This window comes from Stomoxys calcitrans, chromosome 3 (genome assembly GCF_963082655.1).
Source record: "Stomoxys calcitrans chromosome 3, idStoCalc2.1, whole genome shotgun sequence".
Taxonomy (NCBI): domain Eukaryota; kingdom Metazoa; phylum Arthropoda; class Insecta; order Diptera; family Muscidae; genus Stomoxys; species Stomoxys calcitrans.
In genome coordinates, this window is record NC_081554.1 from 180,050,076 (window position 1) to 180,063,513 (window position 13,438).

A 13,438-nucleotide genomic window follows, 5' to 3' on the forward strand; every position below is an offset into this window, starting at 1 on the left:
TCATATACACCGATCTCTCGATTTAAGGTCTTGGGCCCATAAAAGGCGCATTTATTGTCCGATTTCACCGAAATTTGGGACATTGAGTTGTTTTAGGCCCTTCAATATTATTCTTTAATTTGGCCCAGATCGGTCCAGATTTAGATATAGCTGCCATATAGACCGATCTCTCGATTTAAGGTCTTGGGCCCATAAAAGGTGCATTTATTGTCCGATTTCGCCGAAATTTGGGAGAGTGAGTTGTGTTTGGTCCTTCGACATCCTTCTTTCATTTGGTCTGTATTGGTCTAGATTTGAATATAGCTGCCATATAGACCGATCTCTCGATTTAAGGTCTTGGGCCCATAAAAGGCGCATTTATTGTCCGATTTCGTCGAAATTTGGGATAGTGAGTTGTGTTAGGCCCTTCGTTATCTTCCTGGAATTTGGCTCAGATCGGTTCAGATTTGGATATAACTACTATATAGACCGATCTCTCGATTTAAGGTCTTGGGCCCATAAAATGCGCATTTATTGTCCGATTTTACCAAAATTTAAGACAGTGAGTTGTGTTAGGCCCTTCGACATCATTCTTTCATTTGGTCCGCATCGGTCCAGATTTAGATATAGCAGCAATATAGACCGATCTCTCGATTTAAGGTTTTGGGCCCATAAAAGGCGCATTTATTGCCCGATATTACCAAAATTTAAGAGAGTGAGTTGTGTTAAGCTCTTCGGCATCTTTCTGCAATTTGGCCCAGATCAGTCCAGATTTGAATATAGCTGCCATATATACCGGTCTCTCGATTTAAGGTTTTGGACATAAAAGGCGGATTTATTGTCCGATTTTACCAAAATTTGAGACAGTGAGTTGTGTTAGGCCATTTGACATCGCTCTTCAATTTGGCCCAGATCAGTCCAGATTTGGATATAGCTGCCATATAGACCGATCTCTCGATTTTAAGTCTTGGCCGCCTAAAAGGCGCATTTATAATTCGTTTTCGCTAAAATTTGACGCAGTGACTTATGTTAGGCTTTTCGACATCCGTTTCGTATATGCTTCAGCCGGTGCTACCCGACCCCTACCAGGGTCTCTGTTCTGGAAATCCCAAATTATCCGCACCTGCATTTATACCTACTTTGAATATCTACGAAGTTTTCCACTATCCGCCACCAGTGGAGGCGTTCGGTAGCTTTGAGTTGAGCTTCCCATGATTACGACGAACACCACACAAATCGAAGCTCAAAGTTCCAAACTGTGCTCACAGTTATCCTGTGTCGGCCGGCAAGCTTTAACACCACGAATTGTTAATGTCTCACATAGTTAGAGACGAAGAGGATTAGAGCTCCTTCATAAGCTGGTATTCACATTTGATTTCTTGTGCCAGAACGTATAACTTCTACCTTTCCCCACTACTCCCAAAAAAACTGATTTTACTTATCATCCCATTAGACTTTTTACTTCCCAATTGGTTCAATATCTAACAAATATCCCATATGTGGCTTATTAAGGTCTTAAACCACAGAAGTATGGAATTGGCCAATTTTTACAGACAAAAATTCACATTCTGACCCAGGCTTTCCATTGGTAATGCACCTTTCAACTTGGAACTTGAGTCTAAAGTGATTTTTATACCTTTTGTCATTTTTTTAAGTTCCTAATTGATAATTCACATTTTTTTTATTGAAAGCAGCAAAATGTGAGAAAAATTAAAAAAATGTCAAAGCATGATTTTTCAAAATATACCTAAATAAAATAACAAGAAAAAAATTTAAACAAAGTGATAAAAAGTGTGGAAATCTTATTAAAGATTTCACACCTTGAGTAAACGTTGCCGCCCATACCTAATGAGGTACAAAAAATATATATTAAATGCCAATAATCAAGAAATATCTACAAAAAGGTGCTAAGTTGTATCAAATCATGCAAATTAAATAAAACCGTGCCAAACATCAACATAATTAATTTCCATTAAAAAAGTGTATAAAAACAAATTAAGAAGAAAAAAAGCCAGCAAATACCAGCGGTTAAGCACAAGGGAAAGACAGACAACGTTTTTGGCAAGGCCAGTCATTTAAAGTTAGGAAAAGTCTACAATCATCATCGTCATCAACGTCTACCCTTCAACGAGTTGTAAAACCCCATTCAGACGCCCATCATCGAACTGACAACCATCGTCATCATCATCATCATCATCGCCATCGCCATCATAATTCTACTCTCTAAGCATTCCCTTTATTCATGTCCGAGGAGTATTAAAGGAATACAAAAAAGGAGCATTTCAATAACAAATAACGACTATTGGCTAAACTAAGGTTCCGCAACACTGCATAGTCAGGCTAGCCCATAGCTGGGTGAAAAGTGTGAAACACACCCAAACAACTACCTGTGGTGACCGCATTCATTCATTTCACTTTTTCCCGGGTCATTGGAAAGTCAGTTTCGGCGGACTGGTGGTGACAGAAAACCACACCATCATCCCTTCTTTTGACCAAGGCCAGTGTTTTCAATATCACCTGCTGCTGCTGGTGCTGCTGCTGGTCTCAAAGTGTGGTTCGTTGCGAGTGTCTGCCTTGTGGTCGTCTTAACATCATTGTTGCACTTGTCTACAATTTCAAACGGAGTGAAAGGATATTTGTTACGTTATACACACATGGATAATGTTAATTAAGTAAGTTTTTCTTAAAGATAAAATCTTTTTTATATAATTTTATTTTTATCTCGTTTCGTTACATTTAATTAGGAAATGTTTTAAAATAGAAAGTGGTTTAAAACATTTTCTTGGAACTTTTTTTTTAAATAGAAGATATTTTTTGAAGTTTTAAGAAGAAAGTAGGAAACAAATGAAGGCGTTTGCATCTATCGAAACGTTTTTGAGTCCGGGGAAATCAACTTCATCAGATGATATGGGCGCCTAATGGCCTCTAAGTTTCCAAGAAATGCTCTCTAAGGATCCGAAAATCCTTGAGAGCATTCTAAGAGATGACGAAACACGGACGGAATCTGGCTCCGAGCCAGTAGCTCGAGAGTTTCCCTGGATGCTCGAATGTAGGTAATAGATCGATGTATCCGCATGGTATCAATGTCCCTTTGATGCAACCCAGTTCAGATTCAAAGTCCTTGGTTGAGGACATGACAACCGAGGAGAAGATAGCCTATGCGGAGGATTCGTTTGAACCTTACCAGTCTACGGGAATGGCGTAAATTGTTGCTCTTTATTTGCCTGTTCAGTATAGACTCAAAAACCGCTGAACCGATTATCATGAAGTTTTCACATTTGGTAAAGTTTGAGCCCCCGCTGAAAATAGGGTACTACATTTTTTGATATCTGAAGGGGGGCGGACCCTCCCCCTTACCAAAAATGTCAAAAACGCCAGATCTCGGAGATGGGTGCGCCGATTTTGTATGGCACCTTATGGTACCCCAAAAACACGAAATTGGTATACAATATTGGGCTCAAATAATATGGGGGGACGCCCCCTCCCAAAACCCACCCGAACGGACATATTTACCCATTGGGACAATATGGGTATCAAATTAAAGGTATTAAAGAGTAGAATATGAAATTGGTATACAAATTTCATCCTTAGTGTTCGGGGGGTCCCCCACCGCAAACAAAACCCACCACAAGACACTTTCACCGCTTTGGGCAATATGGGTATCAATTTAAAGGTATTAAAAGTAGAGTAGAGATATCTGGCATAAAAAAAGTATTCCTTGGTGTCTGAGGAGCCTCCCCGCGTTTGCATATATCGAAACGTTTTGAGTCCGAACTACTTTGGTTTGCCATGGGAGATTAACTTCATCAGATGATATGGGCTGCTAATGACCTCTAGGTTTCCAAGGGGTGCTCTCTAAGGCTCCGAAAATCCTTGAGATCATTCTAAGAGATGACGAAACCAAGACGGATTCTAGCTCTGAGCCAGTAGCTCAAAAGTTTTCCTGGGAGCTCGGATGCAGCTGGAAGGTCGATGTACCCGCATGATATCGATGTCCCTCTGATGCCTCAGTTAAAAGTCACAATCCGTGGTTGAGGACATAATAATAGAGGGGAAGATAGCCTAGGCGGGAACATTATAAGTCAACGGGACTGGGTGACGTACTGCCTGCTGTGTTCCAAAGGACAGCGCCTTATGTAATACATATTCTTGGGTTTTTTTTAAGGTGCTGCGTTTTCTAGGGCTACAGCGGGTGGTTTTTATCCCAAAAGGGAGAAAACCGAACCTGGAGAGGCAAAATGACACGTGTTGGTCGGTCGGTTCTCAGTGTCCTTCATGATGTGGTTGACTATATCGAAGGGAATCTATTATATAACAAGTAAGAGCGTGCTTAGTTCGGACGAACCGAATCTTATATACCCTTCACCATGGATCGCATTTGCAGAGTTCTTTTACCGGTATCTCTTTTTAGGCTAACAAAGAATAATGGAAAAGAATTGTTATGCTTTTAGAGATCAAGATAGTTATCAAGTTATAGTCCGATTCAGATCATAAGTAAATTGAATTTTGAAGACCCTATTAGAAGTCATTGGGTATTATTTCAGTCCATTCGGATAAGAATTGAGCTTTGTAGGGGCTCAAGAATTATATTCGGGAGATCGGTTTATATGGGAGCTTTATCACGCTATAGATCCATTAAGACCATATTGAACACGTATGTTGAAGGTCGTGGGAGAAGTCTTTGTACAAAACTTAGCCAAATCAGATAAGAATTGTGCCCTCTAGAAGCTTTAGAAGTCTAGATCCCACATCGGTTTATATGGCAGCTTTATCAGGTTATCGACCGATTTCAACCATACTTAGCACAGTTGTTGGAAGTCCCAACAAACAAGTTCATGCAAAATGTCAGCCAAATCGGATAAGAATTACGCCCTCAACAGCCTCAAGAAGGCAAGATCCAAGATCGGTATAAATGGCAGATATATCAGGTTATGGACCAATTTCAATCAACAGTGCCAACAGTTGTTGGAACTCATAACAAAACACCTGATGCAAAATTTTAGCCAAATCGGATAAGAATTGCGTCCTCTAGAGGCCTTAGAAGTCAAGATCCCAGATCGTTATATATGACAGCTATATCAGGTTATAGACCGATTTAAACCATATATGACACACTTGTTGAAAGTCTTAACAAACAACTTCATGCAAAATTTCAGCCAAATCCCATGAGAATTGCGCCCCCTATAGCCTCAAGAAGTCAAGATCCAAAATCGGTATATATGGCAGCTATATCAGGTTATAGACCGATTTCAACCATACTTAGCACAGCTGTTGAAAGTCATAACAAAACATCTGATGCAAAATTTTAGCCAAATCGGATAAGAATTGCGTCCTCTAGAGGCTCAAGAATTCAAGATCCCAGATCGTTATATATGACAGCTATATCATGTTATAGACCGATTTTAACCATACTTAGCACAGCTGTTGAAAGTCATATCAAAACGCCTCATGCAAAATTTCAGCTAAATCGGATAAGAATGGCGTCATATAGTGGTTCAAGAAGTCAAGACCCAAGATCGGTTTATATGGCAGCTATATCAGGTTTTGAACCGATTTGAGCCATACTTAGCACTGTTGTTGAAAGTGATATCAAAACAGCACATGCAAAATCTCAGCCAAATTGGATAAGAATTGCGCCCTCTAGATGCTCCAGAAGTCAAAACCCAAGATCCGCTTATATGGCAGCTATATCAAAACATGAACTCATATGGCCCATTTACAATCCCAAGAGACCTACACCTATAAGAAGTATTTGTGCAAATTTTTAAGCGTCTATCATTACTCCTTCATGCTTTCGACAGGCGGGCCGGCAGACGGACATGGCTAGATCGTTTCGTAAGTCTTGCGTGAGTACAATTTTTGTTTCGTGAGCATGCCTGAACGTGGGTCGACATAAAAAAAAATCGTGCGTGAGTAATATTTTTTTCTCGTGAGCGTGCGTGTGTATTAGTGGAAAATCACTCATGCGCATATCTCTAGTACACGGTATAGACCGCTGTTCAGTCGAATCTCATCTATGAAGTTCTGGTAAAGCATCGTAACTTTGAAAAACTATGCCCTCCGCCGTATGGAGATTGTTGGCGTTTTTCATGCCTACCCCCAGTTTCATTATACTTGGCATATTCAGCCTTTGCTCCTTTCATGTGAAAAGAGAAAGTTCAGCGGGAAACCCATCGCTTCCTATCGCCTTGTGATTCTGCAGCCAGATCGAGTTTGGTTCTGGTATATCTTCATTATAACTATTATTGTATATAAAAAGTAGCACTATACCTGGCATATATCATCATGTCTCCTTTGTTATGCGCAGACAAATTCCGTTTTGCAACCCATCGGTACCGGTAGCTTTGTTATTTTTCAGCATGACAGAAAGGGGTGTTGGTTAATCTTCGTTGTTGCATATATCACTGTACTTGATATATGCTTCTATTTACTCTTTATTTGAGTACAAATATTTAAGCTGACAACCCATCGGTTCCTGCTGGTTTGTTATTCTCCAGCCTATTATGGAATGTTGCTGGGACATCTTTACTGTCTCCACCAGAGCATATGCATAGCTTTTATAAACTTAGCATATACTGCCGTGTCTCTTTTGTTGTGTACATTAATAGATCAGCTGGCAACCCAGCGGCTCCTCCTGCCTTGTTGTTCTTCAACCAGACCGGGTTTGGTTAGGAAAATCCTCGTTAACGCTACTAACACTTATCAACAGATTCATTGTGATTGACACATACTGATTTGTGTGCTTGGTTGTGAGCAAAAGTAGCATCGTCGGCTTCTGGTGCCTCGTTATAGATATGTGTGTGGAGGAATCTTCGTCATCAGTGCCAGCGCGTATCTATAGATTCACTGTAATGGTCATATAGTACCTTATCTCCTTTTTATGAGCAAAAATATTTTAGCTCATAACCCATCGGATCCTGCTGCCACGTTAATCTCCAGCCTATTATGTAGCAGTAACACTACATAATAGGCTGGAGATTGACCTCTTTTCTGTATCCACTAACACATATGCATATTCTGCCGTGTCTTCTTTTTTGTGCATATAAATAGATAAACTTGCAAACCAACGGCTCCTGCTGCCTTGTTATTCTTTGGCAAGATAGGAATAAGTTTGGGGACATCTTTGTCGTCGTTACCAGCGCATATCTACATTTGCATTAAACTGACTTATTTTCTTTTTTGAGCACAAATATTTTATCTGGTAACCCTTCGGCTTCTGCTGTCTTGTTAATAAGAAACGAATGTGAGAAAACTTAACTATCGCTTCTAACACTCCAGTTTTTTCCACGTCTCATTTAGTTTTGATTACTACTGCTAGTGTTTGCTTTTGATTTTTTTAACTTGTAAATTTTGCCCTTATTTTTGCTCATGGTTGTTTCGATTGTTTTAAATGCCAATTTCAATATCGTTTTGTGGTTAAATTCTATATATACTTTATAAATGTTTTTTTTTGTATTACATCTTAGTCATTGTTATTTTTTCTAGAGCAAACTTAATGGCAGCAGGTATAGACACATAAAATAATTCATAAACCTTTTAGTTAACCTCTGACAACGGTCTGTAACAAAAGTTGCAATCTAAACATATTTGCTAGCCAATAGCATAGCATAAAAAAAATCCTGATAAGTGTTTAAGGTTTTCTTTCTTATTGTCATTGGATATTTGTAAAGTTTTTGTTTTATGAAAACTCGTGACCTTGCTTTTAATTGAGTTTCAAATATCAAAGTGTAGCAAAAATAGTTTGCCTTCCAATAGCTAATTGAGTGCACCAAACAAACGCAAGATACATTTGAAGATAAAAGTAAAAGTGATTTTTGTACCATTAACTTGTAGTTAACTGTTTTTTGTTTTGTTTTGAAAAATATCGATTGTTTGGAGATGGATTAAAGTGAACTGATTGCAGTTTGAATGGTTTTGTAAGAGCAGCTTCCGGTCAGGTCTCATGGAATAAAAAAAATAGAGTGAATGTATTATTGCAATGGCTTGTGATATAAAACCAGAAGGGTATGTTAAAAGTTCAATGTTTTACAAATTTATTTAAGTTTTGTTGTTCAAAGACGTCAAAAAAGAAATATAAGCAATTTTCAATTTATTTGTTGAGGGGATGTTTCCTCCGGGAGGGTTACGAGGACCACACCTACTGGGGCACTGGTGTCTATTCTAGATATACGGTCTATAAACAAACAGATTAAGCTTTATGAGGGATAATTAATAAAGGAAGATGGAAAAACTGAATAGGTTAAAAGAGATCGACACCTAAGATGAATTGAAGTCGAATACGGGGTATTTTCGCAACCAGCACGGTCTTGGATTGACGGAACTCAGGTGTTGCCATAGTTAATAAACCTACCCTTTTCCTTTGGAAAGGGGTAATTAAACTACCCTTTCCTTAGGAAATGGGTAAGAACACCTAAGATGAATTGAAGTCGAATACGATGCATTTTCGCAACCAGCACGATCTTGGATTGACGGAACTCAGTAGTTTCCATAGTTAATAAACCTACCCTTTCCTTAGGAAAAATGTAATAAAACTACCCTTTCCTTAGGAAAAGGGTAATAAAAACTACACTTTCCCTTAAAAATGGTAATAAAAACTACACTTTCCCTTAAAAAGGGTAATAAAACTACCCTTTCCTTTAGAAAAGGGTAATAAATCTACCCTTTCCCTTTGGAAAAGGGTAATAAAATTGCCCTTTTCTTTAGAAATTTGTACCAAAACTATTCTTCCTTTGAAAAATTGTACCAACACTACCCTTTTTTTGGGAAAATTTAATAAAACTACCCTTTCCTTTGGGAAACCTGCCCTTTCTATTGAAAAAAGGTACTACAACTACCCTTTTCTTTGGAAAATTGTACCAAACCTACCCTTTCCTTTGGGAGAGGGGACTAGAATTACCCTTTCCTCGGGGAGAGGATACTAAAACTACCCTTTGCTTTGGGAAAGAGTAATAAAACTACCCTTTCCTATACAAAAACTAACCCTTCCTTTGCGAAAGAGTACAACAACTACCCTTTCCGTTAGAAAAGGGCGATAAAACTACACTCTCCTTTGAAAATGGGCAAAAAATACCCTATCCTTTGTACACGGGTAATAAATCTACCCTTACTTTTGGAAAAGGTAAATATTAAATAAAATAAATATTAAATATAAAACTACACTTTTCTTTGAGAAAGAGTATTAAAACTAATCTTTCCTTCGAGAAAGGGAATTAAAACTACCCTTTTCTTTAGAATAGGGTACTTCAACTACCCTTTCGTTTGGAAATGGGTACTAAAACTACTGTGGTAAAGGGTGGTAAAATTAAACTTTCCTTAGGAAAATGGCAATAAAACTACTTTTTCCTTAGACACAGGGTAATAAAACTACACTTTAGTTTGAAAAACGGTAATAAAACTAACCTTTCCTTTGGAAAAGTGTAATAAAACTACATTTTCTTGCTGCAAACGGCAACTAAACTACCCTTTCCTTTTGGAAAAGGGTAAAAGTCTACCCTTTCCTTTCGAAAAGGGTAAAAATCTACCCTTTCCTTTCGAAAAGGGTAAAAGTCTACCCTTTCCTTTCGAAAAGGGTGCTCAAACTACACTTTCCTTCGGAAAATGGTAATGAAACTACCTTTTCTGTAGGAAAAGGGTAATTAAACTACCCTTTCCTTTGGGAAATGGTACTAAAACTACCCTTTCCTTTGGGAACGGGTACTTGAACTACCCTTTCTTTTGGAGCACCAAAACCACTCTTTCCTTTGGGGTACTAAAACTACCCTTTTCCTTGGGAAAGGGTACTAAAACTACCCTTTCCTTTGGAACCGGTTCAAATACACCATTTTCTTTTGGAAAGGGTACTAAAACCATCCTTTCCCTTGGGAAAGGGTACTTAAATTACCCTTTCCTTTGGGTAATGGAAGGGAAAAGATAAAACTACCCTATGCTTTGGGAAAGGGTTCTAAATCTACCCCTTCATTGGGGAAAGGATACTAAAATCAACATTTCCAGTGGAAAGGGTGGTAAAACCAACATTTTCTTTGGGAAAGGGTACTGAAACTATCCTTTTCTTCGGGAAGGGGTACTAATAGGGTACCTTTCAAAACGGAAAGGGTACTAAAACTAACCCTTCCTTTGGGAAAGGATACTAATACTACCCTTCCATTTGAGAAAGGGTAATAAAACTGCCCTTTCCTTTTCCCAAAATTAAAACTACCCTTTCCTTTGGAAAAGTGTAATAAAACTACCCTTTTCTTTGGAAAAGTGTAATAAAACTACCCTTTCCTTTGGAAAAGCTTACTAAAACTACCCTTTCCTTAGGGAAATGGTACTAAAACTGCCCTTTCTTTTGGGAAAGGGTAATAAAACAACCCTTTCCTTTGGAAAAGTGTAAAAAATTGCCCTTTCCTCTGGAAAAGGTACTAAAACTAGCCTTTCCTTTGGGAAAGGGTGCTAAAACTACCCTTTCCTTTAGGAAAGGATACTAAAACTAGCCATTCCTTTAGGAAAGGATACTAACACTACCCTTTCCTTTGAAAAAGGTGTTTTAGTACCTTTCTTTGGGGAAGGGTAATAAAACTACCCTTTCCTTTGGGAAAGTGTACTAAAACTACCCTTTCCTTTGGGAAAGGGTAATAAAACTACCCTTAATGGAAAGGATACTAAAACTACCCTTTCCTTTGGGAAAGGATACTAAAACTACCCTTTCTTTTGGGAGAGGGTACTAAAATTCCCCTTTGCTTGGAAAGGGGAATAAAAGGAAGGAATAAAAAGAAAGGGTACTTAAACTACCATTTTCTTTGAGAAAGGGTACTATCCTTTGAAAAAGGGTACTAAATTTACCCGTATCCTTTGGAAAAGGATACTAAAACTTCCTTTTCCTTTGGAAAAGGTTACTAAAATCAACCTTTTCTTGGCGAAAGGGTACTAAAATCAACATTTCTTTTGGGAAATGGTGCCAAAACTACCCTTTTCTTTGGAAAATGTTACTAAAACTACCCTTTCCTTCATAAAGCGGTACTAAAACTTACCTTTTTTTTGAAAAACGGTACTAAAACCAACCTTTCCTTTGGGTAAGGGTACTAAAATTACCCTCTCCTTTGGAAAAGGGTAATAAAACTTTCCTTATGATCAGGGTCATATGCTCATAATTTAGACATCCCAATTTATACCATAGTCTTTGTTTCTCTCTTTTAAGCAATTTATAAGAAAGATATTTTATATGGGGTAGAAATAAATTTTATTTAAATGGAGTGTGGTATATAATTGCCAACCCAAACTTAACATTAACTGCGTTTTTATAGGCACCATCATACTTTTGCTGATCTCACCTTTTATAGCCGATTCCAAACGACATGCCATAGGGTGAAACCACTTTTTAGAGAAGTTGTTATGCCGAATATCGCACAAATGTCGCCAGCATTAGTGAGGAGAAAACACCGCTTGATATTGTTTCTGATTGTTTTGTCAGGATTCGAACTAAATCGTTCAGCGTCATTGGCGCCCTTAGATTCCTAGATTGCTATACAGTCGGTCTGATATATTGGGTTGCCCAAAATTAATTGCGGATTTTTCATATATTCGGCGTTGACAAATTTTTTCACAGCTTGTGACTCTGTAATTGCATTCTTTCTTTTGTCAGTTATCAGCTGTTACTTTTAGCTTGCTTTAGAAAAAAAGTGTAAAAAAAGTATATTTGATTAAAGCTCATTCTAAGCTTTATTAAAAATGCATTTACATTCTTTTAAAAAAATCCGCAATTACTTTTTGGGCAACCCATATTTTACAAACTGGCATGAATATAAGATTCGTTTACTATAAACATCAACATTAAACATTAAACCCTTGGCATGGACTCTTAAATAAATGAAGTCAAGAATCGAGCAAACTTCAGGGAGACCTAAGTTTCTAAATCTCATAATAGGATGTGCCATAAAAACTGTAAAAATATAGACTTAATTAACCCAATTTAATATCTAAACTTTCTATGGACAGATAGTTTGAGTTAATTTAAAAATAAAAATTTTTCTTTTTTTCTATTAGTTTTCACATATTTCTCCAATTCATTGTTTGGTTTTATTACTTACCAATTTAAAATTCAATTAGTCTGAAAATTCTGCCGCATCAAAGATTGGCGAGCCATAAAAAGTTTTACCATTTCTTGCAAATTTGCTGGCATTTATTGGGTTTTGATCGTAAATGCTAGACATCGAAAAATGTTTTTTGATCTCATAAGGCGGGTTTTAGTGAAGTTGTAAATGAAGGTGAAATTTCAACTGGATATGCTTCAGCTTTTTACGTCATTTAAGTTTCTTTATTGTATGTAGTATACTGAAAAGCAAAAAGCTTTTTCTAAAGCAAGGCAATGTGGAGTGTTACTAAGGTTGCCCAAAAAGTAATTGCGGTTTTTTCATATAGTCGGCGTTGACAAATTTTTTCACAGCTTGTAACTCTGTAATTGCATTCTTTCTTCTGTCAGTTATCAGCTGTTACTTTTAGCTTGCTTAAGAAAAAAAGTGTAAAAAAAGTATATTTGATTAAAGTTCATTCTAAGCTTTATAAAAAATGCATTTACTTTCTTTTAAAAAATCCGCAATTACTTTTTGGGCAACCCATAGTATACTGGAAAGCAAAAATCCTTTTCTAAAGCAAGGCGATGTGGAGTGTTGCTTATATTTGTTGATATTGCCGATTTCTGCGAAACTTTCCGGCAGCTTTGCCAAATGGGGAAATTATTTAAAAAAAAGATCATAGGTTATTGAATTGGATTGGAGGATGTGCTCTTTAATATCCAAACATCTGTCCTTTTCATGCATTTTTATTGAATTTAATTTTTGCTAAATTTAAAATTTTAAATAATATTTTTTAACATTTCACTAAACTTAGCTCAGAATATTGCTTTCATGTTATGGTTAACGGAAGCCACTACATATAGTCATATGTACCATCTCATTGTTATACCTAAACTTGTTGCAGAGTTTAAAATAATGACTATTGCATGTCAATTATTTCATATTTCTCTTAGACCAGTTTATTGTTGTATGATTTTCATAATGCAACATATGCATCATTATTTCTGGCAAACAGGAAACCGGAAATGAATGATTTAGAAAAAAAAAATATAACACTAATAAAGTTAATAAGACATGAGAGCAGATACTCATAACACGAAAAGGAACCAAAAAAGGGTCCCCTCCTAGAAAAAGTAATGCAAAAATTATTTGGTTTTGTCTTCACTGAAGTCTCAACCCAGTTTAAGGTTGGTTGGCTGAACTGCCACCAATGACACACAACATTGAAATGTTGTAAAAGGTATAATAATTGCAGTAGTTTTTATAGTTGCTTCGCAGTGTCATTATAGTGTTGATGATCTAATCTTCCGTCTTCTTCCCATACAAAAATGATGAGATATGACAAAAACAAAAACGTGAGTTGCCATGAAGGGAAGTGCAATAATTGTTAGTTGCTATTATATTTTGCA

At 37.1% G+C, this 13,438-nt stretch overlaps 1 protein-coding gene across 5 annotated transcripts in view; it reads left to right on the forward strand.

Annotated features, from left to right (window-relative positions):
- LOC106083188 (serine-rich adhesin for platelets) overlaps nucleotides 1-13,438 on the forward strand; it is a 536,175-nt gene that overhangs the window by 1,748 nt on the left and 520,989 nt on the right. For 3 of the 5 annotated variants that reach the window (XM_059364644.1, XM_059364647.1, XM_059364648.1), the window contains exon 2: nucleotides 1,674-2,651. The gene's annotated coding sequence lies outside the window, so the exon portion shown is untranslated. Of the gene's footprint in view, nucleotides 1-1,670; nucleotides 2,652-7,964; nucleotides 7,984-13,438 lie in introns of those variants that run through there. The other 2 variants (XM_059364645.1, XM_059364646.1) reach the window with 2 other exon arrangements.